The sequence below is a fragment of the Nycticebus coucang genome, chromosome 5 (assembly GCF_027406575.1).
Source record: "Nycticebus coucang isolate mNycCou1 chromosome 5, mNycCou1.pri, whole genome shotgun sequence".
NCBI classification, from domain to species: Eukaryota; Metazoa; Chordata; class Mammalia; order Primates; family Lorisidae; genus Nycticebus; species Nycticebus coucang.
Window position 1 is genome coordinate 89,385,420 of NC_069784.1, and position 25,194 is coordinate 89,410,613.

The 25,194-nt window shown below is 42.5% G+C and overlaps 1 non-coding gene and 2 pseudogenes across 2 annotated transcripts in view; all 3 read left to right on the plus strand.

The window, feature by feature from the left end:
* The window catches only part of LOC128585542 (cyclin-dependent kinase 11B-like), a 40,767-nt pseudogene extending 38,313 nt beyond the window's left edge, over positions 1 to 2,454 (plus strand). The window contains exon 2 of the transcript XR_008380060.1: positions 159 to 2,454. The product of XR_008380060.1 is annotated as a cyclin-dependent kinase 11B-like (transcript). The remainder of the gene's footprint in view (positions 1 to 158) is intronic.
* Positions 2,455 to 22,168: 19,714 nt separating this feature from the next.
* LOC128586865 (U6 spliceosomal RNA) lies at positions 22,169 to 22,275 on the plus strand. The gene has a single exon (XR_008380324.1). It is a non-coding gene; the product is annotated as a U6 spliceosomal RNA (small nuclear RNA).
* A 1,579-nt stretch (positions 22,276 to 23,854) lies between these two features.
* On the plus strand, positions 23,855 to 24,487 carry LOC128585543 (keratin, type I cytoskeletal 18-like; annotated as a pseudogene).
* The last annotated feature ends 707 nt before the right edge of the window (positions 24,488 to 25,194 follow it).

Consider the following 25,194-nt stretch of genomic DNA (forward strand, 5'->3'; position numbering starts at 1 on the left):
TACATACCCTGGTATACTGACAGCTACACAACAGGTCAATAGTTGAAATGGGCAAAGGATAATTCCCAGTTAATATTAATCACCACTCACAATATACTTTGGTCAAAGTTCTTTGTCTCTCAAGAAACTGTTTCATGTTTCTTCTCTCGGACTGGCAGCAGCGGTGGCGGTGGCGCAGGGTGTTTTAATTCAAATAGGTGATGAAAAGGACTCTTGGGAAGTGAAAACTTTAGATGACATTCTTCAGGAAAAGAAACGAAGAGGGGAACAAGTGGAGAAAGCAGAGATAAAACGCTTAAAAAATTCTGTGACCAGGTTTCCAAGAGGGATTCCCTTGAAGAGGGGGAGCTGAGAGATCATGGCATGGAGATCATGATAAGGAACTCACCATATAGAACAGAGGGTTCTATGGAAGACAGAGGAGAGGAAGATGATTCTTTGGCTATCAAAGAATCACAGCAAATGTCTCGGGAAGAAAAAGCTCATCACAGAAAAGATGAAAAGAGAGAAGAGAAACATAGGCATTGCAGCCATTCAGCAGAAGCGGGGAAGTGTTCAAGAGTGAGAGAAAAGGAACAAGAACAGGAACGTCAGAAACGACATCGAGAAGGACAGGACAGAGCTCGCTGGGAGTTGGAAAGACAGAAAAGGAGAGAGATCCTCCAGGAGAGAGAGAGATCGCCTTGAGCAGTTAGAAAGGAAGGGAGAAGGGGAGCACAAAATGCGAGAGCAGCAGCAGGAGCAGTGAGAGCGGAAGGAGCGCGAGCCGCCGGCTGAGCGGCGGCGCAGGGAGCGCGAGGTCTGCCGGGAAGGCTCTGCACAGCATCAAACAGCGCGGGAGGACTGTGGCGACAAGGCCAAGGCCAGCCAGTGGAGCCGTAGCCCCCTCGGGCAGCCCAGGGAGCGCTTCGAGCTGGGAGACAGCCGGAAGCCAACAAAAGAAGAGAAAATGGAAGAAAAAGACCTGCTGTCCTACCTGCGAGAGGAAAACCAGCTTGGCGGTCAGGTTCTGAGGAGGAAGACGAGGAGGAGGAAGAGGAAGGGAGCGCCAGTGAAGAAGAATCAGAGGAGGAGGAGACTGGGAGCAACTCTGAGGAGGCCTCAGAGCAGTCAGCGGAAGAAGTAAGTGAGGAAGAAATGAGTGAGGATGAAGAGCGAGAAAATGAAAACCACCTCTTGCTTGCTCCAGAGTCACGATTTGACAGAGATTCTGGGGAAAGTGAAGAAGGAGAGGAAGAAGTGGGTGAGGGCAACCCGCACAGCAGTGTACCAACAGAAGGGGACTATGTGCCGGACTCCCCAGCCTTGTCACCCATCAAGCTCAAGCAGGAGCTGCTCAAGTATCTGTCGGCCCTGCAGGGCTGCCGGAGCATGGAGGAGTTCCAGTGCCTGAACAGGATTGAGGAAGGCACCTATGGGGTGGTGTACAGGGCAGAGGACAAGAAGACAGATGAAACTGTGGCTCTGAAGTGGCTCAAAATGGAGAAGGAGAAAGAGGGCTTCCCAATCACATCTCTGAGGGAAATCAACACCATCCTCAAGGCCCAGCACCCCAACATTGTCACTGTCAGGGAGATCGTGGTGGGCAGCAACATGGATAAAATTTACATCGTGATGAACTACGTGGAGCACGACCTCAAGAGCCTGATGGAGACCATGAAGCAGCCTTTCCTGGTAGGGAGGTGAAGACCCTGATGATCCAGCTGCTTCGTGGGGTGAAGCACCTACACGACAACTGGATCCTGCACTGAGACCTCAAGACGTCCAACCTGCTGCTGAGTCACTCCGGCATCCTCAAGGTGGGCGACTTTGGCCTAGCACGGGAGTATGGGTCTCTTCTGAAGGCCTACACCCCTGTGGTGGTGACCCTATGGTACTGTGTCCCAGAGCTCCTACTTAGTGCCAAGGAGTACTCCACGGCTGTGGACATGTGGTCAGTGGGCTGCATCTTTGGGGAGCTGCTGCCTCAGAAGCCTCTGTTCCTTGGGAAGTCGGAAATCGATCAGATCAACAAAATGTTCAAGGACCCGGGGACCCCCAGTGAGAAAATCTGGCCTGGCTACAATGACCTCCCAGCAGTGAAGAAGATGACCTTCAGCAAGTCCCCCTATAACAACCTCAGCAAGTGCTTTGGGGCCCTGCTATCGAACCAGGGCTTTGATCTCATGAACAAGTTTCTGACCTACTACCCTGGGAGGAGGATCAATGCTGAAGATGGCCTCAAGCACGAGTATTTTCACGAGATCCCCCTCTGCATCGAGCCCTCCATGTTCCCCACGTGGCCTGCCAAGAGCAAGCAGCAGCAGGTGAAGTGGGGTACCAGCCCACGGCCCCGAGGGAGGCCTGGGCTACAGCCAGCTGGGCGATGACTACCTGAAGGATACCGGCTTCCACCTCACTACCACAAACCAGGGGGCCTCAGCTGCAGGCCCTGGCTTTAGCCTCAAGTTCTGAAGGTCCAAGCAGCCCAGCCAAGCCTCAGCCTCAGGGAGGAGGCACCTGACCCTGATGTGGACACAGCTGCTGTGGCTGGAGGCACCCAAGTCTTGGAATGCCTCGTCTTGCTTGGTTTTCCATGTTTTATTTTTATATTATTTTGGTTTGTAAATCTGTAGCATTAAATCACATTTTCCTTGTGGAGGGAAGGCTGCATGTGTCAGGGACCTCTGACTCGCCCAGTGAGGCAGCTCTCCCACATACAGGGTGGGCTGGGCCACGATGTGGACAGAGCTGGGGGTGTCTACTTCTCAGGCTTCAGGGTTGGGGATATGTTTGTGCACTAGGATGAGCAAGGCCTTCGTGTCCCTCACCTGCGTGTCTGAATCAGCCCTGTCCCCATAGCCCTCAGCCCCTGGTTTGCAGCAGCCTCAGCCACTGAGAGTTTTTAAACATAGGTTGCTAGAAGTCTTTAAATGTAGTAAAATACTCTTGGAGGAAAAAAAATAAATAAATAAAATATTAGGAGCTTAAAGTTAATCTGGTTGTTTCGATGGGATGAGAAAGGATTAACTCACTTTTAAACTACTTGCACTTAATAGTCACATTGTGTAGTATAAAGCCAGCTAAATTAAATATCAGCAGGTTATACTTATTAAATGACTTTCTCAGTACAAGTAAATGACTTTCTCAGTACAAGTAAATGGTAAAGTAAACAAGGAAAATGTACATTTTATTACTTGAGTAAATGTTTAAGTTAATGGCGTTAAACATATAACCCCCACTGGTGATGTCTGTCTCTTCTTAGTAGAACCATTGAGGTGATTTGAGTGGTGACTGCCAGAAGGATGGGTGCTTTACACACATTATCTCTAATCCTCACAAACCTATAAATTAGGCTCTATTTTCTCCCATCTCACAGATGAGAAAACTAGGTAAGCCTCAGACAGGTTAAATAATGTGCTCTGGACCACACAGCTAGGAAGGGGCTCCTAGAAACCAATTCTCATTCCATTAATAACTTCATGAACTTAGAACATTTATAAAATGAATGTCTGACATTGAGCTAATCAAGGCATTCAGTAGTAGAATATACTTAACAAGTGGTAGAACAGCTTCCACATAAAACCAGAAGTGAGTAAGGTCTGACTTCAGCACTTGCAGCCTTTGGATGATATCCTGTATAAGTAGGAGTAGGAGTAGGTCATCTCTCCCTCCCTCTTCTCTCCACAAGTCTTGTCTTAATGGAAATCACAATATCAGATCTATTTGCCTCAGTTAAGTTAGGTTTTGTTACTTTCGTAGGGAGATGGGAAGTTTTAGATTCTAAGTTTTAATAAAATGTTTCAACCATGCTATGAGAATCTTAGATGTAATCAGTAAGACACAACTTGATTTGGGAGGACTTCCCTTTGCATACCAAATTCACAAAGTTGTATCTTTTCTAAGATTGCTTGCATAGTCAATGTGTGTTAATCATTCTGTAGGTAATTATTCATTGAATATATATCTAGTGAGCACCTTCAGTGCGTCAAGCACTAGGCCAGCTGTGAGATAGACTTATCTAATTTGTGGGTTCTAGAACATTAAACCAGGCCCTGGAGTCCTTGCAAGCTCTTCTGTGCAACTGTGTAGAAGTTCACAGAGGGGCTTGTGAACTTCATGAAGTTCACATTCATGAAGCTGACTCTGGCAAGGTTCTCAGACAGCTGCCCTCATGAAAGTCATAGTCTATTAGGACAGACAGATTATAAACCGAAAATCTTCACATTAAATAATTTGATTATTTGATAATAATAGACAAAATAGTTTCGACACTTTTCATTTTTTTTTTTTACTTGTATATATACCCATTTCCTCTTATTTGTGGGCACAATTGCAATTTTGCTGCATTGTTATATTGCATTGTGGTGAAGTCAGGGAGTAACGATACTATATACTAAAATAAGTACTCTCAGGAAAAAGAAAGACATTCTAAGAGATACTGTATTGAAGGAAGGAAAGAAACTGAGACTTGTGCTCAGAGAAAGATTTCCAGGAGAAGGAATGTTTAAAGGAGAGGGAGAAATCAACTACATCGCAAGGGAGGGAGGAGCTTCATTTCTTTTTTGTATTTACCTGCTCAGCTAGTGGGGGGAGGGGCTTGGCACATCATAGGATCGAGGGAGGGATTATGCATGGGGAGTACAGGGGGTGAGTGGCGGGACCCAGCTTCTGTGCAGCACATGGTCCCGTAGGCCAGGGTAAGGATTTTAGCCTTTATCTTTAGGGACAAGGGAAACTCACTGAAGAATTTTAATCAAGAGACAGGGAGTAAGAGGTCTGAGTAAGAAAAAGATTGGGTGGGGACAGAGTGAACGCAGGGCCACCAGGCAGGAGGCTGCTGTGGCACTTGAACTAAAGATAACAGTGGCTTGGCCTGGGTCAAGGTGTGAGGGGACATAGATGGCAGTGATGGGGGCCTCTTTGGGCAAGGATGTGCAAAGAGGAGGGGAGAACAGAAGGCTCGGAGGAAGGGTTTCTGGCGGAACTTGTAGGAGCATGATGCTGGCAGAAGGAGTTACAAATGAGGGGCCTAGGGCAGCGCCTGTGGCTCAGTGAGTAGGCTGCCGGCCCCATATACCGAGGGTGGCGGGTTCAAACCCGGCCCCAGCCAAACTGCAACAACAACAACAACAACAAAAAATAGCTGGGCGTTGTGGTGGGCACCTGTAGTCCCAGTTACTCGGGGAGGCTGAGGCAAGAGAATCCCCTAAGCCCAGGAGTTGGAGGTTGCTGTGAGTTGTGATGCCACAGCATTCTACTAAGAGCGATAAAGTGAGACTCTGTCTCTACAAAAAAAAAAAAAATGAGGGGCCTAAATCACAGTTTGCTTAGCTTTGTCTATCCCAGCAAAGATTCAGAAAATTGAGATAAATAAATAGTTGAAAGATGAGAAAAAACAAAAAGCTTCCCTTTTCTACGAACCCATCTCACTTTGGGGGAGAGAGAAATCAGTGATTTTGTTTGGTCCCCTGAGGGGTGAGCCGTGGGTGGTCTCAGAGTTCTGAAGATAGAGGTCTGGTGGAGAAACGAACAGCTAGAACAGCTGAAACACAGGATTTTTGTTGTATTCTCCCTTACCTAAGGGATAGACATGTTTTTGTTTTCCTTGAAAAGGAAATTCAGACCTTCTTTGCAAAGTCTGCAGAGACATGAAGGCTTAAAAGCAAGTCATTCTTATAAAGGTCTTTATGTAAAACTGGCTGCCAAAACCCAAACACAACAACATTTTCCTTGACATAATTAATTTTAAAAGATGCTATGGAGCCCTCCCAGTCTTTTGTGTTGAGTAACCAGAGGGTGAGAAGCAACAGTGATACACAGAAGGAGTTCCCTCTTCCTTTACTTTGGAAGCACTCTCTCCAGCCCACTATTCTGCCCAGACTCCTATTTCTTTTTAGATGCTTCCCACTGCTCCCACTTAGGGACTGAATTCTTACCTGCTCAAGGGATTATCTTAAGCTGTTATTCTCCCCAGAGTAATTTTGACAATACCATGCCTATCACATGAAGAACAAATGTGTTTGGAATTGGGGCATGTCAAGTTCTCCATTAAGGCACAGTGCTTCTCAGCAGCTAGCCTACTCCTTGAAAAGTTGGCCTTGCAAGAGGTCATCAGGATTAGGTACTGGCTGTGTGCCAACTATGCACTAGGCATGGTTTATAAATACCTATTAAATTGAAATCCATTCAGTTTCAGCTAGTAGTATTGGCACTTTGGTGAATTAAATCCATAACAAAATCCTATCAAAATCTCTTCCCCTTCATTGGTCTATCACAATTGCTAACAAGCTCAGCTAACAAGGCTGTAATGTGACAGTCCAGTATTAGGCATTATCTCCTTTCCTTTGGTGTTACTATTGCAGAGAATGGCCAGAAGTTGGGTAAAAAGATTAAAAATAAGAGAGGATAGACCAAATGTAGGCTGGTGACCTTTACAAAATTAATACCAGATAATATTAGAAGAGTATTATACAAGTACTTCTTTTATAAATAAAACAGACATGCATGAACACTTGCTTTTCTTCCATACATATACATAACTTAATAATCTTGATTAGAGTTGTATGCTTTGGGATTTCATTTAAAAAAAATCCAGAATATCTTTTTTGTCTTTTCTCTCGGATGCTGAGAAAAGAGATTACAAATTTTATAAACTGATATCCCTCAGTGAGGAAATTTCTTGCCTAATCTTACCACACTGTTCCTAAAATCACCATCCCATGGATCTCGATGAATCTGACTGCAAATGTGCACATCTTTCATTTGCATCTTTTTCTAATATTTATAAAACCTCCCACAAGGGAAAGAAATATGTTGCTCTGACTGTTTTCCTGTTCACCATCATAAACAATGAAGTCTGGGGCTGCAGTTTCAGCAGAGACACGGTAGATGGCAGTGTGCAACACAGATTCCCCAGCGTCTGCGCCTTGTACTACTGCTTGGGAAGAGACCTAATCTCTGGGCATGGAGGCTGTTTTTTCCAGCCCAGTTGGAGGAAGAGATTGTTCACTTAGGAAATGCTTCTTCTACATAAACTTGGTTTTGCTGGATCAGTAAATTGAAGTTATTTGAACTGCTTTGACACAAAAGAATGTTAAGCTGCTTTAATTTAAGCCCGATAAAATTTGTACTTCAAAAGTCTTCTTCAATGCATGGCATAACCTTTCGGTTATATGATGAGCTCACCTCCCTGTGCTTCGTATTTTATTAATTTATTAAAACAAGACCTCTCTGGGTAACCTGCAGATAAACGCTATGGACGTTTCTAAGTACATGTTAGATATACCAGGACTTCATGATTTGATTTTTCGGCATGATGGGTGGGCTAATTTGAGCATCAGTATGTACTCTCAAGGCCACATTTAATTAGGTATGTTTTTTGGTTATTTTAAAGCATTTTTATATTTTTGCATGATAGTTCCCCTAAAGTTAGTAATAATTCTCTAATAGTCTTAAAAGGTATTTAACATAGTTAAACTTTTTTTTTTTTTTTTAAATTACAGAAGGGACAGTCATCTGGGTAGTTTTGCTGAATATTTAAAAACTCCTACTTCCTTAGTAAGCAAAGAAATCATTTCTAAAATGATGCTTATTGTTAAACATTAGCAAAAGAGATCTTAACATTGGTGAGAGATATATTTTTAAACATGCAATTTCCTTAGAATAAGAGTTCTTAGAGGGAAGATGTAAGTAAATAGTGTACAGCAATTAACTACCCTGAGATTTAATAATCTAAATAGAACAGACCCATATTCATGTTCTCCCAAACTTTTCCTTCTTGACAGGTTGTATACTTAGATTGCCTGGCTTGCTCAGCATTTCCCACTTGGACTAATGAGCTACATCATATTTATTTTTCCAGACTCTTGGTCCATTTAGATTTCAGAGCTCTGTTCAATTGCACAGTATCCTGAAACTGCCAGCTTTGGCTTTTTGTGGCCTGACTCATTCTGCTGTTATGTGAGGCTAGCCCACTGAGGCTAAACCACAGGGCACTCTCAGAGTTGCATTCATTTGACTAGAGGTCTTGGGATTCCAAAATGGTCTCTTTCCTCAGTGTTCAAGACACAGTCTTTTGGATATTGTCTTTCCTCTTGCTCTAAATGTTGATATTTCTCAGGGTTCTACCCCAGCCTTCCTTTCTCACTCTGCCTAGAGTTTGTGGACAATTCCAACCACTTGCCTGGCTCTCAACTGCCATTTGTACTTACATCCTAACAACTTCCACAGCTCAGATCCCCCTCTGAAAAAACTCTGATATCTCACATCTATAGAGATACTTAGATGTCTCACTGGTCCCTTTGTTTTAGTCTTTATAAGACTAAAATTTCGTTACTCATTTTCCCCATGTATTTGTTCTTCCTGCCCACCCCACTCAGTGACTAATGCCACCATCCATCTCTGTGCCTAGGCCAGAAATCTCACATTCATTTTTCATCTGTTTTTCTGCCTCCAAATAATGACTGAGTCCTGCTGATTCTGGTTCCTGAGTTTCCTGGAGAATCATTATACATTTTTCTTCCGTTCTCACCTTATATTGGGCCACCATCCACTCTTAGCTGAATTTCTGCAACAACGTTGAACTGATCTCCTTGTCTTCAGCTTTGTCCTTGCGATCAATCCCATTTCCCATGCTGCAGTTGCATGATAGCCCTGGAATGCTTATTTGATCATTGTTTTCCCTTGCTTAAAAAAACCTTTCTTCTATGACTTACCTCCCTCCTTTTGGACTACTTTTTATCATTCATTAGTGCTCCACCAATGGTCCATTTTCTCTGAACACCTGTCTTGATTCTTTCAGGCTTGTGTGAAGTACTCTCTCATGTGCTCTACAGCACCACGTGCTTTCCCTACCATAGCATTTACAGAATACATTGCATTTTCCAGTTTATTTGTCTCTATCTCCCACTAGCTACTGAGGTAGAGGCAGGGACTACACCTAGTTTGATCATTACTATTACTATTATCATTTCTATTACTCAGGAAATTGCCTCTTATATTGCTACAGGGGTGAAGTAGCAATACATTATATGTAGGAGGAATTCATGAATAAATAAATTCATTGCAAACTATCAATCTGTGGTACTTTTTGGACCTTTCCTAGAGGACAGACATGGTGATAGGTAATTAAAATTGTGTTAGGGTAGAGGGACTTTGCCTAACAATTGCAATCAGTGTAACCTGGCTTATTGTACCCTCAATGAATCCCCAACAATAAAAAAAAAAAAAGCCAAAAAAAAAATTGTGTTAGGGTAGAAGGTGTGATTAGGAAAGTAAAACTTCATCAATTACCTGATTCCAACCATGTAGGACAGATTAACATTGTTTTCAAAGGTCTTCAATGGCTTAAAAAAAATGAGCATTATGACCAGTTGTGGTGGCTTACCCCGGTAATCCTAGTATTCTGGGAGGCCAAAGTGGGTGGACTGCTTGAGCTCAGGGGTTCAAGATCAGCCTGAGAAAGAGCGAAACCCTGTCTTTACTAAAAATAGAGAAACTAAGGGTGGTGCCTATGGTTCAGTAGGTAAGGCGCCGGCCCCATATACCGAGGGTGGCGGGTTCAAACCCGGCCCTGGCTGAACTGCAACCAAAAAAAAATAGCTGGGTGTTGTGGCGGGTGCCTGTAGTCCCAGCTACTTGGGAGGCTGAGGCAAGAGAATCGCTTAAGCCCAGGAGTTGGAGGTTGCTGTGAGCTGTGTGATGCCACGGCATTCTACCAAGGGCCATAAAGTGAGACTCTGTCTCTACAAAAAAAAAAAAAAGTTAAACAAAAATAGAGAAACTAGCTGGGCATTGTGGTGGGCACCTGTAGTCTCAGCTACTTGGGAAGCTGAAGCAAGAGAATCTCTTGAGCCCAAGAGTTTGAGTTGCTGTGAGCTATGATGCCATGACACTGTACTCAGGGTGACAGACTAAGACTCTGTCTCAAAAAATGGGCATTGTGTCATTAGCTATGCAGAAGCTTTTCAGTTTAATGAAGTACCATTTGTGCAGGATGCCAAGAGCCAGATAACCTCTGAGCAAGATGATTTGCAGCTGGGGAACAGACCCTCGGGCCATTTGTCCTCAGGTGCTCCTTGTGGAGAAAGCCGAGCCCATGGTGATCCTCAGGCACCCAATCATTATCTAATACTCCCCTCATCTGTCTTGTGCTGTGTCAATAAAAGGCCACTGTGGAGGTTGCTGGGGACTGTCCTGCAAGCAAGGTTAGCCCACCTCCTGCAAGCTTGTACTTCTTTTTTGGGGGGGTGGGGTGGGTACAATGTGCTGGTTTCATATACAATCTGAAATATTCTCATCAAACTGTTCAACGTAGCCTTCATGGCATTTTCTTAGTTATTGTATGTAGACATTTGTATTCTACATTTACTAGGTTTTGCCTGTACCCATTCTAAGATGCACCATAGGTGTGGCCCCACCCATTACCCTCTCTCCAACCTGACTTCCCCCATCCCTTCCCCTCCCTTGGCCCTTTCCCCATATTCTTGTGCTATAGTTGGGTTATAGCCTTCAAATGAAAGCTATAAATTAGCTTCATAGTAGGGCTGAGTACATTGGATACTTTTTCTTCCATTCTTGAGATACTTTGCTAAGAAGAATATGTTCCAGCTCCATCCATGTAAACATGAAAGAGGTAAAGTCTCCATCTTTATTTAAGGCTGCATAATATTCCATGGTATACATGTACCACAATTTGCTAGTCCATTCGTGGGTCGATGGGCACTTGGGCTTCTTCCATGACTTAGCAATTATGAATTGGGCTGCAATAAACATTCTGGTATAGATGTCTTTGTTATAGTGTGATTTTTGGTTTTCTTGGTATATACATAGTAAAGGAATTATAGGCTCAAATGGCAGGTCTATTTTTAGATCTCTAAGTATTCTCCAAACATCTTTCCAGAAGGAACGTATTAGTGTGCATTCCCACCAACAGTGTAGAAGTGTGTCCTTTTCTTTGCATCCACGCCAACATCTCTGGTTTGGGATTTTGTTATGTGGGCTACTCTTACTGGGGTCAGGTGATATCTCAAAGTAGTTTTGATTTGCATTTCTCTGATGATTAAGGATGATGAGCTTTTATTCATGTGTCTGTAGATCGTGCATCTGTCTTCTTTAGAGAAGTTTCAATTCAAGTCCTTTGCCCACCCTCAGATGGGATCACTTGTTGTTTTCTTGCTAATACGTTTGAGTTCTCTGTGGATTCTGGTTATTAAACTTTTATCGGAGGTATAACCTGCAAATATTTTCTCCCACTCTGAGGGCTGTCTGCTTGCTTTACTTACTATGTTCTTGGCTGAGCAGAAGCTTTTTAGTTTGATCAGGTCCCAGTAATGTATTTTTGGTACTGCTTCAAATACCTGGGGAGTCCTCCTCATAAAATATTCACCCAGGCCGATTCCTTCAAGAGATTTCTCTGCACTTTCTTCAAATATTTTTATAGTTTCATGTCTTAAGTTTAAATATTTTATCCAGTGAGAGTCTATCTTAGTTAATTGTGAAAGGTGTGGGTCCAGTTTCAGTCTTTTACAGATTACCAGCCAGTTTACCCAGCACCATTTGTTAAATAGGGAATCTTTTCTCTGCTGAATGTTTTTAATTGGCTTGTCAAAGATCAAATAATGGTAAGTAACTGGATTCATCTCTTGGTTCTCTATTCTGTTCCAGACATCTACTCCTCTGTTTTTGTGCCAGTACCATGCTGTTTTGATCACTATGGATTTATAGTACAGTCTCAGGTCTGGTAGCATGATTCCTCCTGGTTTGTGTTTATTTCTGAGTAATGTTTTAGTTATTCAAGGTTTTTTCTGATTCCCTATAAAATGAAGTATTATTTTTTCAAGATCTTTAAAATATGACAATGGAGCTTTTATAGAAATTGCATTAAAATTATATATTGCTTTGAGTAGTATAGACATTTTAATGATGTTGATTCTTCCCAGCCATGAGCATGGTATGTTTTTCCATTTGTTAACATCTTCAGCTATTTCTTTTCTTAAAGTTTCATAGTTCTCTTTATAGAGATTTTTCACATCCTTTGTTAGATAAACTCCCAAATATTTCATCTTCTTTGGCACTACTGTGAAAGGAATAGAGTCCTTGACTGCTTTTTCAGCTTGGCTATTGTTGGTATATACAAAGGCTACAGATTTCTGTGTGTTGATTTTGTGGTCTAAGACATTGCTGTATTCCTTGATCACTTCTAAAAGTTTTGTAGTAGAATCCCTAGTGTTTTCCAGATATATGATCATGTCATCTGTGAAGAGTGAAAGTTTGATCTCTTCTGACCTTATGTGGATACCCTTCATCACCTTTTCTTCCCTAATTGCAATGGCTAAAACTTCCATTACAATGTTAAAGAGCAATGGAGACAATGGGCAACCTTGCCTGGTCCTGATCTAAGTGGAAATGATTTCAATTTAACTCCATTCAATACAATATTGGCTGTGGGTTTGCTGTAGATGGCCTCTATTAGTTTAAGAAATGTCCCTTCTATACCAATTTTCTTAAGTGAAAGGATGTTGGATATTATCAAAAGCTTTTTCTGCATCAGCTGAGAGAATCATATGGTCTTTATTTTTTAGTTTGTTTATGTGCTGAATTGCATTTATAGATTTACGTATATTGAACCAGGCTTGAGAGCCTGGGATAAATATACACTTGGTCATGGTGTATAATTTTTTTGATGTGTTGTTGGATTCTGTTTGTTAGGATCTTATTGAGTATTTTTGCATCAATATTCATTAGTGATATTGGTCTATAATTTTCTTTTCTTGTTGGGTCTTTCCCTGGTTTAGGGATCAAGGTGATGTTTGCTTTGTAGAATGTGTTGGGTAATATTCCTTCTTTTTCTATATTTTGGAAGAGGTTAGTAATGTATGTACTAGTTCTTCTTTAAAGGTATGGTAGAATTCTGACATAAAGCCATCTGGTCCTGGGCTTTTCTTTTTAGGGAGATTTTGTATACTTGATGCTATTTCAGAACTTTATATAGGCCTGTTCAACATTTCTACTTTGTTCGGGCTAAGTCTTGGTAGGTGGCATACTTACAGGTATTGGTTGATTTCTTTCAGATTTTCATATTTCTGAGAGTAAAGTTTCTTGTAATATTCGTTAAGAATTTTTTGAATTTCTGAGGGGTCTGTTGTTATTTCATCTTTACCATTTCTGATTGATGAAATTAGTGATTTTACTCTTTTTTTCCTGGTTAGGTTGGCCAAAGGTTTATCTGTTTTATTGACTTTTTCAAAAAACCAACTTTTGGATTTATTGATCTGTTGTATAATTCTTTTGTTTTCAATTTCATTTAATTCTGTTCTGATTTTGGTTATTTCTTTTCTTCTACTGGCTTTGGGGTTGGAATGTTCTTCCTTTTCCAGTTGCTTGAGATGTCCCATTACATTATTAACTTCCTCTCTTTCCGTTTTCTTGAGGAAGGCTTGCAGTGCTATAAATTTCCCTCTTAGGACTGCCTTTGCAGTATCCCAGAGGTTCTGATAATTCGGGTCTTCGTTGTTGTTTTGTTCCAAAAATTTGGTGATTTCCTCTTATTCTCATCTATGACCCATCTATTCTTTAGCATAAGGTTATTTAGCTTTCATGTTCTTGTATGGGTATGCAGATTCCTGTTGTTATTGAGTTCAACTTTTTTTTTTTTTTGTAGAGACAGAGTCTCACTTTATTGACCTCGGTAGAGTGCCATGGCATCACACAGCTCACAGCAACCTCCAACTCCTGGGCTGAAGCGATTCTCTTGCCTCAGCCTCCCAAGTAGCTGGGACTACAGGCGCCCGCCACAACGCCCAGCTATTTTTTGGTTTGCAGTTCAGCCAGGGCCAGGTTTGAACCCGCCACCCTCGGTATATGGGGCTGGTGCCTTACCGACTGAGCCACAGGTGCCGCCCGAGTTCAACTTTTATTCCATGATGGTCTCAGAAGATTCAAGGAATAATTTGTATTTTTTAAAATTTGCTGAAGTTAGATTTGTGACACTGGATGTGGTCGATTTTGAAGTATGTTCCATGGGCTGATGAGAAGAATGTGTATTCCGTTGTGTTGGGATGAAATGTTCTTTATATGTCTGTTAAGTCCAGATGTTGAATGCTTAAGTTTAAATCTAAGATTTCTTTGCTTAGCTTCTTTTTTTTTTTGAAGTTTTTTTTTTTTTTGCCAGAGCTGGTTTTGAACCCGCCACCTTAGGCATATGAGGCCAGTGCCCTACTCCTTTGAGCCACAGGTGCTGCTTAGCTTCTTTTTGAATCCAGTACTGCTAAAGGGGTGTTAGAATCTCCAACTACTATGGAAGTGGAATAAATCAAGTTGCTCATGTCTGTTAGTTTCTCTTATAAATTGAGGTGCGTTCTGGTTGGGTGCATAAATATTAATAATTGAAATCTCATCATATTGAGTATTACCTTTAAGAAATACGAAGTTTCCATCCTTATCCTTCCTTATTTCAGTTGGTTTAAAGCCTTTTGCTTCTGTGAATAGGATTGCAACGCCTGCTTTTTTCTGCTTTCCATCTGCTTGGAGTATAGATGAGCATCCCTTCATCTTGAGTCTATATTTGTCATTTAATGTAAGATGAGATTCTTGTATGCAGCAGATATCTGGCTTGATTTTTTGTATCTAGTCAGTCAACCTGTGCCTCTTTAGAGGACAATTTAAACCATTCACATTAATTGAGAATATTAATAAGCCTTTTGAGAGTCCGGTGGACATTTTTAATATTTTTGTGACTGTGGAAGTTAGAATTTGATCAAAAATTTCTGGGTGGGTTTACTTTTGTGGTGGAGGATTATGCTGGTCTTTATGGAGGATAGGTCTGAGAATATCCTGGAGAGCTGGTTTAGTTGTGGCAAATTTCTTCAACATGTGAATGTCATTAAAGTATTTAATTTCTCCATCATAAATGAAACTCAGTTTAGCTGGGTACAAGATCCTGGGTTGAAAGTTATTTTGTTTTAGGAGATTAAAATTCGATGACCACCATCTTCTAGCTTGAAAGTTTTCAACAGAGAGATGGTACAGTTATTCTAATATTCTTCTCCTTGTAGGTAATGGTTTTCTTTCATCTGGCAGCTTTCAGAATTTTCTCCTTCATATTAAGTTTAGTGAAATTGATTATGATGTGTCTGGGGGATGTCTTATTTGGGTTGAGCCGTGCTGGAGTTCTGAAACTGTCAGCTATCTGAAATTCAGAATCTCTTGGCATGTCTGGAAAGTTCTCTTTCATAATCTTATGGAGAAGAGACTCTGTGCCTTGTGAAGGCACTTCATTGCTTTCTGGGATCCCTATAAGATGAATATTGATTTTCTTCGAATTATCCCAGAGCTCTTTGAGAGAGTGATCTGTTTTTGCCCTCCATTTCTCTTCTTCTCTGAGAGTTTGGGAGCGTTCGAAAGCTTTGTCTTCCATGTCAGAAATCCTTTCTTCTGCTTGCTGCATTCTGTTACGGAGGGATTCTACTGTGTTTCTCAGTTCATTGAGGGCTGCAACTTCTTTTCTCAATGTGTCAAAATGTTTGGTCATTTGGTGTTTGAATTCGTTGAATTCTTGAGACATCTTTTGGGTTACTGCTTGGAATTCTAATTTGATCTTATTTGCTATTCAGATTCTGAATTTGATTTCTGACATCTTAGCTATTTGTTTGTGCATAGGATCTTGTGCTGTGTCTGCCCCATTGTTCCTTGGGGGAGTTGATCTACTGTGATTATTCATATTGGCAGAGTTTTTCCTTTGACTTCATCTCATGATTGTTTTTCACCATTGCCTCTGGCTGTCCTCAGAGTTGGGGTGATGTATCTTCGAGTTTAGACCCCGGGGGATCACTCTATTGTTGCTGGATCTTTGTAGGGTGTGACCCTATGTAGCTTTTCTGGGGCTGCCCCAGCCAGGGAGTTCTGGTTGTGGGAGCAGCTCTGGAGTGTGACTCTCCCAGATCCAGCAGCAGGGCGGGGGGTGGTGCACATGATTCTGGGAGTGCCTGGTGCCCATTGACTTTGGCACAGCATGTCAAGGCTCCAGCAGTCTCTGACCAGGAGAAGGGCTCCGCACAGAGGCAGGGAGGGCTCCGGAGGGCATGCATCTACCAGAGTCCCTGGCCAGATGAGGGGCGGTGTGGAGGCAGGGATGATACAGAAGGGAGGTCGTGGGGTTGTACAGCTCCCCGAGTTCCTGGTCAGGGTATGTGGAGGCCCTGCAGGCAGGGTAGCCGGTCCCAGTGCAGCTCTTACCAGGTATGGGCAGGCGCAGCTCTTATGGAGGTCTGGGAGGGGTTGATCGTGGGTCCCGGTGTAGCCCTTCCAGAGCTCCGGGAGGGTCCCAGCGCAGCTCTTACCAGGGTCCAGGAGGGTGCCAGCAGCTCTTCCAGAGGTGGGAGGGTCCCGATCATGGGTCCTGGAAATTCTTCCGGAGGTCTGGGAGGGTGCTGATTGCAGGTCCTGGTGCAGCTCTTCTGGAGGTGGGAGAGTCTGCTGAAACCAGGAAGGCAAATGGAAAGGACACAGGGAGGAAGATGAACTGCGGCAAAGCCTTTGTCATATGATACTGACCTTTCCATAACAGAGGAGCAATGAGTGGAGTGTCCCCGTGCCCATGCCTGCTCGAACTGGAGGCAGTCTGGGCAAGCTTGTACTTCTAATCCATGTCATGCCTGGTTCCTTCCTGTGGCAATTGAGTCCAGGGCCATAGGGGCCACTAAGGGCTGCGACACCATTTGTTTATTTTTGTTGTTGTTGTGATTGCCACATGAGTCTTTTTCATAAAATCTTTCCCCAGGCCTTGGGCGGCGCCTGTGGATCAAGGAGTAGGGCGCCGGTCCCATATGCCAGAGGTGGTGGGTTCAAACCCAGCCCCGGTCAAAAACCAAAAAAAAAAAATCTTTCCCCAGGCCAACATCCTCAAGAGTTTTTCCTTCTAGTATTTTTATCATTTCATGCCTTAGATTTAAATCTTTTATCCATCTTGAATCAATATTCGTAAGCAGTGAAAGGTGCAGGTCCAGTTTCAGTCTTTTACATGTGATTATCCAGTTCTTCCAGCACTATTTATTGAATAGGGATTCTTTTCCCCAGTGTAGGCTTTTGTTTGGTTTATCAAAGCTCAGATTTCTGTAAGAGACTAGTTTCATCTCTTGGTTTTCTATTCAGTTCCAAATGTCCATGTATGTATTTTTGTGCCAATGCCATGCTGTTTTGATCACTGTGGACTTGTCATACAGCCTGATGTCTGGTAGGCTGATGCCTCCAGCTCTGTTTTTATCACTAAAGATTGCCTTGGCTATATGTTTTTTTTCCTGGTTCCATACAAAGTAAAGAGCTACTTTTCTCCAGTTCTTCAAAGTATGATGTTGGCATTTTAATGGGGAAATAGACAACCTTCAGAATGATAAAACATATTTGCGTGTTACAAATATGACAAAGGGTTGATAACTGGGAGTTACAGAGAACTCAAATTAATCAACAAAGAAGAGCAAACAATCCCATCTACCTCTGGGCAAGAGACATAAACAGAACCTTCTCTGAGGAAGACAGACAAATGGCTAACAAACATATGAAAAAAATGCTTATTGTTCCTAATCATCAGAGAAATACAAATAAAAACCATGCTGTAATGTTGCCTAACCCCAGTAAGATTAGTCCACATCACAAAGTCCCAAAGCTACAGCTGCTAGGGCGGATGTGGAGAGAGGGGAATGCTTTTACACTGTTGGTGGGACTGCAAACTAATACAGCCTCTTTGGAAAGATGTATGGAGAATCCTCAAAGAACTCTAATTAGATCTCCAATTTGGCCTTGCAATTCCACTACTAGGCATCTCCCCAGAAGAAAAACCATCATATTATAATAAAAACATTTGCGTTAGATTGTTTGTCATAGCTCAATTTACAATCACCAAGATGTGGAAACAACCTAAATGTTCATCAACTCAGACTCAGGAATGGATTAACAAGGTGTGGTACATGTATACCATGGAGTACTATACACCTATAAAAAGATGGTGACTTTACATCTTTTGTATTAACCTTAGTAGAGTTGAAACATCTTCTTCTTAATATAGTATCACAAAAATGGAAAAACAAACTTGGTGCCTGTAGCTCAGCAGCTAGGATGCCAGCCACATACACCAGCACTGGCAGGTTCCAACCCAGCCCAGGCCTGCCAAACAATGATGATAACTACAACCAAAAAATAGCTGGGTGTTATGGCGGGCACCTGTAGTCCCTGGTACTTGGGAAGCTGAGGCAAGAAAATCACTTAAGCCCAAGAGTTGGAGGTTGCTGTGAGCTGTGACACCACAGCACTCTACTGAGGATGACATAGTGAGACTCTGTCTCAAAACAGAAAAAAAAAAACAAATAAAAAAATGAAAAAGCAAGTATCCAATGTACTCAATACTAATATGAAACCAGTAGACAATTTAATTTACACCCACATAGGAGAAAAACTCATCTCTATTCAGTTGAGGAGAGGGGGAAGGAGGGAGTGAGGTGAGGGGATGGGTGTTTGGGGTGCTCCCACTGAATGGGCACAATGTAGGGGTGTATGGCACACCTTTTGGGGGAAGGACACAAGTACAAGAGGGTCTACCTAAGAAATTCAAATATTGTGACCCTGTTGTTTGTACCCTCACATTAACCCGAAATAAATTTTTAAAAAAAGCACTATGTGCATGAAGATTCTGAAAAAATAATTTCTAATAACAAGCTAAAATGCATTGTTCTTTGTTGTATATATGTAGATGTGGTTACAAAGACAACGTAATCAGCAGCCCATTACATACCACAGTCTTATCTACTTCACAACATTACTTATGAGAAGTCATATATTTGTCTTACTTCACTTCATTATGCTATCACATAAAGGGTATTGGCTTTGTCATTTATTTTGGGGGGAGGTTCCCCTAGTATTTAACAGGATATCTCAAATATGAAGACACTCAATAGACTGGGATTGCTGGCTTTCTCAGCAACTTCATAAGGAAGATAGTTGATTTGTTTATTTTTGACTCAACCTCTTTACAGTGGTCAGTGTGCTGCTAAGATATCTTGTGTTCAGATGATAGGAATTGAAAGGTTTCACTACATAAAGCATTCTTTGCTGAGTTCACAGAACTGTGCTAACTCTGCTACTTAGTCATTACCTTTTCTTGTTTTGCAATGATGTCATGGAACTCACTAATAGAATTTTTACAAAACCATAAGGATAATCAGGCACACAAGTACTGACAAGGACATTTAAAAGTATAGCAGATCCAACGAGTCGTGCCTGTCTGTCAGTTAGAACATAAACTATCAGTAAAATGAAATACATGGTAGAAAATAAAGATGGGATCCTGGATTTTCAGACCTCTGCCTGAAGTTTGATGAGTTACTATGATGTTAGGGCTGTCAAAAAAGCATAGATTTCAAGAAAGTAAAAACTTAGCATTTGTTTTAATTGGGATTTAATTAGATTGAGTTGGATATACAAAACAGAAAAACTATAAAATATTGTAAAATAACACCAGTTATTTCTGTCTCCAGATAGGTTTTAGTAACACAACAAAATCACACAGCTTGGTGGTGGCAAGAGCCTTAAATTATTATTTTAAAAAATTTTTATTATGGGCAAATCTAAGGGTATATATGATTAGTATTATTTGTATTGGTATGGGAAAGTCTAAAGTGTGAGTTGTAGTTGAGTCCTTCACCCAGGAAGTGTGCCATGTACCTCTACACTGCACTCAATAGGTGGGAACTAATTGAACCCCCTCCTAACACTCTCCATTCTTGAACTTAATTGTATTTTTCTCTAGTGTGGGCCTGTAGTAGTTGTTCTACTATTTTCACATTAGTACTGTGTAGGTGGGATGCTTGCTTTTCTATTCTTGAGATAGTTTACTTAGGAGAATGTTCTCCAAATCTATCCAGGTAAATACAAAAGATGGAAAGTCTCTGGGCGGCACCTGTGGCTCAGTAAGTAGGGCGCTGGCCCCATATGCCAAGGGTGGTGGGTTTGAACCCGGCTCCAGCTGCCAGCTAAAACAGCAGTGGCAATTGCAACAAAAAATAGCCGGGCATTGTGGTAGGCACCTGTAGTCCCAGCTACTTGGGAGGCTGAGGCAAGAGAATCTCCTAGGCCCAAGAGCTGGAGGTCCAGCATTCTACCGAGGGTGACAGAGTGAGACTCTGTCTCAAAAAACAAAGAGCCTTAAATTCTTATCTGAGCGATTAAGTCAGTAACAGTACCTACATCATCGTATCATAGCTAAGAGGATTCAAGGATAGAAAACACATATGGGATTTAGTAACATGCCCCGTACCTGGAACATGCTTAGTTGGTGTTATTTATGAATGTGAGGGAGCCACAGATTGATCAGGGGACATTAAAAATGTCTGATAACTTACATGGAGGAAGGATGAGGGATGCAATAAGAGGACACAATAGGGATTCAGGGCCTAGTTTGGGGGTCTCTGGGACCGCTTTCCTGAGGGACCAGCTCCCCAGCTGCGTCTGCAAACTGAGCAGGCCTCAGCTGGGTGGCCGGCTGGGACTGTTTCTGGTCAGAGAGCCAACCGTCCTGAGCTGGGAGAGGGCACAGGGAAGGAGTGAAGGAAGCTCCGGGGCTGGATTTCACAAGACGAGAGGCTGGAGAGGGGCAGGGTGAGGGCCAGGAGGATGTGTTAGGAACCTTGTCTAGATCTGGAGAGCCATGGGTCGGTACCTATGAGGACGAAACCATGAAGGAAGTAGTGCGTTGGATCTCTGCTGGCGGGGAGGGTGAGGACGCGGTGGGGTTGGCTGCAGGCTGCTCATAGCCTCCTCCAACTTTGATCAGGGGCAGAAGGGTGGGGCTCCAGCCATTTCCACAGATTCACAGTGTGCATTCCAGATACATAGGTGGAAAGGAAATTTATTTTGACTCAGATTTCCTCACTTATACAAAAATATTTCGACAACTCTAAAGCAGAAGAGAGAACATATGGATAATCTGAAAACACATATTCAGCTTTAGAAATCACAAAGATAAACAGCTCAAGTGGCAGGGTCACCTGTATGTTTTTGTCATGTGTTCCTCACTTTCACTTGAGTTAACACTGTCCCCCCTGCCCCCCCGGCCTCTGCTCAAGGCCTGGGACCTGCCCGAAGGTGGCCCCACTTGGGGGGTGACTTAAGTGCCACTCATTTACTCACTGGCTGAAATTCACGCAGGGACTCAGATTAGAGTATGTTATAACATGCTGTAGGTAAGGAAATTAAGTCTGTTGCCAGTTCTTACGCAGAAATTCACACACCTTATGCATAAAACACATAGACATGATTCAATGTTTTCAATGCTTTTTGACAAAAAAACAATTTAGAAATTGAAAAAAGATAAGGAAAGAGGTTCATTCATAAGACTACTGGAGAGACTACATGTTATCAAATCTGTAGCTGTGGAGTCTAATCACCCCAACTGTTACTGTAGTCTGTCCTTTAAAATGTGTTTCTACACTTTTGTGGAGCATTCTTCGTATTCTACATGCCAAAAATATTCTCTTCATGAAGCTCGCAAGTCTGCAAAACACAGCTCCTTTTGCAGAGGAGAGTCAAGGAACTCCATTAGCAGGCCCTGATGATGTTAATAATTCAGAGGTGCCCTTCATCTGCTTTTAGATAGGCAGAAGGGTCCATTTTAATGTATAACCAGGCAGCAGAGTGCAGGAGAGGACACGAATTGGAGAAAAGAAGGGGTTGTGGAGTGGCACCTGTCCCACACCAGGGGATGGAAACAATTGTGAAAAGCTGCCCCTCTCAGCTGCTGCCTTTTGAAAAATGCAAACTATGATTTAAGCAAACACATCATTCTCTTGTAGACATGTTAGACTCCTGACTCAGCTGATTATTCCCCCCCTCACCCAGTGGCTGCATCTTATCTAACTAGCATGCATGAAAATTGATTTCTTTTTTAATCAGAAAGCTATGAAGACGAGTTTAGTTTGTGATTTCATCTGAACTTGTGGAAGTGCTAATGATAATTAAAAATTATTCTGAAAATTAAAAAAACTGCATGCACATTTTTGATATGTTGTCATGAAGATATTAAGATATCACAGATAAGTGGCTTCAAATATTTCCAGTCCTTGAAAATTAAAAAAAAATGACATTTCTCCTTGTTTTCAGCATTACTGTAGTAACGGAGAACCTGGGAATGAAAGTATTTCTGGTGCTCGCTTCAGCAGCACATATACTAAAATTGGAACGATACAGAGAAGATTAGCATGGCCCCTGCGCAAGGATGACACGCAAATTCGTGAAGCGTTCCATATTTTTAAATAAAAAAAAAAAAAAGAAAGTATTTCTGGGGCGGTACCTGTGGCTTAAAGGAGTAGGGCGCCGGCCCCATATACTAGAGGTGGTGGATTCAAACCTGGCCCCAGCCAAAAAGTGCAAAAAAAAAAAAAAAAAGGAAGTATTTCTGGGAAATACTCCTCCTGGCAGACAAAGGCATCGAATCACTGTATGTCTGAGCCACAGTCAGAGCTGCCTGAAAAATGTAGAAATCAATGAGAAAAGCATTAGCTTTTCTGTTGAGGGCCTAGTAGGTGTTATACAGTGGTAGAGAACAAATTGATTTGGCAGCATCACTGCAGTTAAATAAATTAAGTGAAAAAATTGAAAAGAATCTCATCATTATTGGGAAAAGAAGGGAGAACCTTCTGCATTGAGCCACATCATATAAATTTGTTTTGTGATGCCAGAAGCCTTACAAAAGGATGGTTGGGCACTCTCTTGTTTATCAAGGAGCTAAGATTTGCTGCCCTTGAAGTTATGAAGTTCGTTGTACAGCAATGGTCTTCAAATAGTGGTCAGAGGGATGCTGGAGGTCCCTGATATCCATTTAGGAATTCTGCAAGATCCTTCCTTTTTCACCTAAATGGCCATGAGAAATCAAATTTTCTTCACATATTCCAATCAAGGCAACTATCACAACAGATTGAGCAGAAACAGATGTGAGAATCCAGCTGCCTTTAATTAAGCAGAAATTACAGAGGTTCTCAGATATGCAAAACAATTACACGTGTCTCAGTAATTATTTTTGCTCTAGAAAATAGTTATTTTTTCATAAAACTATGTTAGGTTAACATGTAATAGTGTCCTCATTTTAATAACAAATAAATCTTTAAAAATGTATCAGTTTTAATTTTTAATACTGGGAATTTGCGGAAATATAATTCATATAACGACAACACTTTTTTTGGTTCTCATCCATGAATAAGAATATTAAAGGGTATTACTGCATACCTGTAAAAATGGTTTTTATTAAAAAGAAAGATAAATGCTGATGAGGATGCAGAGAAAGAGGAACCCTTGTACATTGTTGTTGGGAATATAAGTTAGTGCAGCCATCAAGGAAACTGCAAAAACAGCACAACTAGGGCGGCACCTGTGGCTCAGTGAGTAGGGTGCCAACCTCATATACTGAGGGAGGTGGGTTCAAACCCAGCCCCGGCCAAACTGCAACAAAAAAATAGCCAGGTGTTGTGGTGGGTGCCTGTAGTCTCAGCTACTCAGAAGGCCGAGGCAAGAGAATCGCCTAAGGCCAAGAGCTGGTGGTTGCTGTGAGCTGTGATGCCACAGCACTCTACTGAGGGTGACAAAGTGAGACTCTGTCTCTACAAAAAAAAAAGCAGAACAACTATGTGATACATCAATTTCACTTCTGGAAATACATCTAAAGGAAAGGAAATCAGTATCTGGAAGAGATATCTGCACTGTTATGTTCATGCAACATTATTCACAACAGTCAAGATATAGAGTCAACCTATATCCATCAGTGGATGAATGTGTAAAGAAAATATGCTACGCAGTCTCAGCTCATCCGAGTCTCGTCCTCTCCTCTTCAGACACCATGTTCTTCATTACTCATTCCACCACTTTCTCCAGCAATTACTGGTCCCTGGCCTCAGTCCAGGCGCCCAGCTACAGTGTCCGGCCCACCAGCAGCACAGCCAGCGTCTGTGCAGGCGCCCCGGGGCTCCAGCTCCCGGATCTCCGTGTCCCACTCCACCAGCTTCCGGGGCGGTTGGGGGTCCCGGGGCCTGGCCATGGGGATGGCCGGGGGTCTAGCAGGAATAGGGGGCATCTAGACTGAGAAGGAGACCATGCAAGAACTGAACTACCGCCTGGCCTCTACCTGGACAGAGTGAGGAACCTGGAGACGGATAATCGGAGGCTGGAGAGCAAAATCCGGGAATACCTGGAGAAGAAGGCGCCCCAGGTCAGAGACTGGGCACATTACTTCAAGACCATCAAGGACCTGAGGGCTCAGATCTTTGCAAATTCTGTGGACAATGCCTGCATTGTTCTGCAGATTGACAATGCCCGTCTTGCTGCTGATGACTTTAGAGTCAAGTATGAGACAGAACTGGCCATGCGCCGATCTGTGGAGAGTGACATCCATGGGCTCTGCAAGGTCATTGATGACACCAATATCACTCGACTGCAGCTGGAGTCCATGAGAAATCAGGACAGCCTGAGGTAGGTGGAGGCCTGCTATGCCATGCAGATGGAGCAACTCAATGGGGTCCTGCTGCATTTGGAGTCGGAGTTGGCACAGATCCATGCAGAGGGGCAGTGCCAGGCCCAGGAGTATGAGGCACTATTGAACATTAAGGTCAAGCTAGAGGCTGAGATGGCCACCTACCGCCGCTTGCTGGAAGACCGGGAGGACTTCAACCTTGGTGATGCCTTGGACAGCAGCAACTCCATGCAAACCATCCAAAAGACCACCACCTGCAGAATAGGGGATGGCAAAGTGGTGTCTGAGACCAATGACACCAAAGTTCTGAGACACTGAGGCAGTAGAGCAGCATGCCCTTATGCCAATAAAGAGTTCAATGGTCACTAGAAAAAAAAAAAATGCTACGCAATGTAACTCTATTTAGCCTTAAAGAAGAAAGAAATTCTGTCATTTGCCATAAATGGATGTGTCTAGAGGACATTACGCTTAGTGAAATGGACCAAGCACTGAAAGACACTGCATGATCTCTCACCCATGCATGAACTCTAAAAAAATCAGACTTCTGTAAGCACAGAATGGAATGTTACTGGGGGTTGAGGTGGCGGATGAGAGGAGGAATGGGGAGATGTTGGTTAAAAGGTATCAATTTTCAGGTAGACAGGAAGAAAAACTTCTGAATGTCTATTGTATGCAATGGTGTCTATAATTAATAATATATATTAAAAATT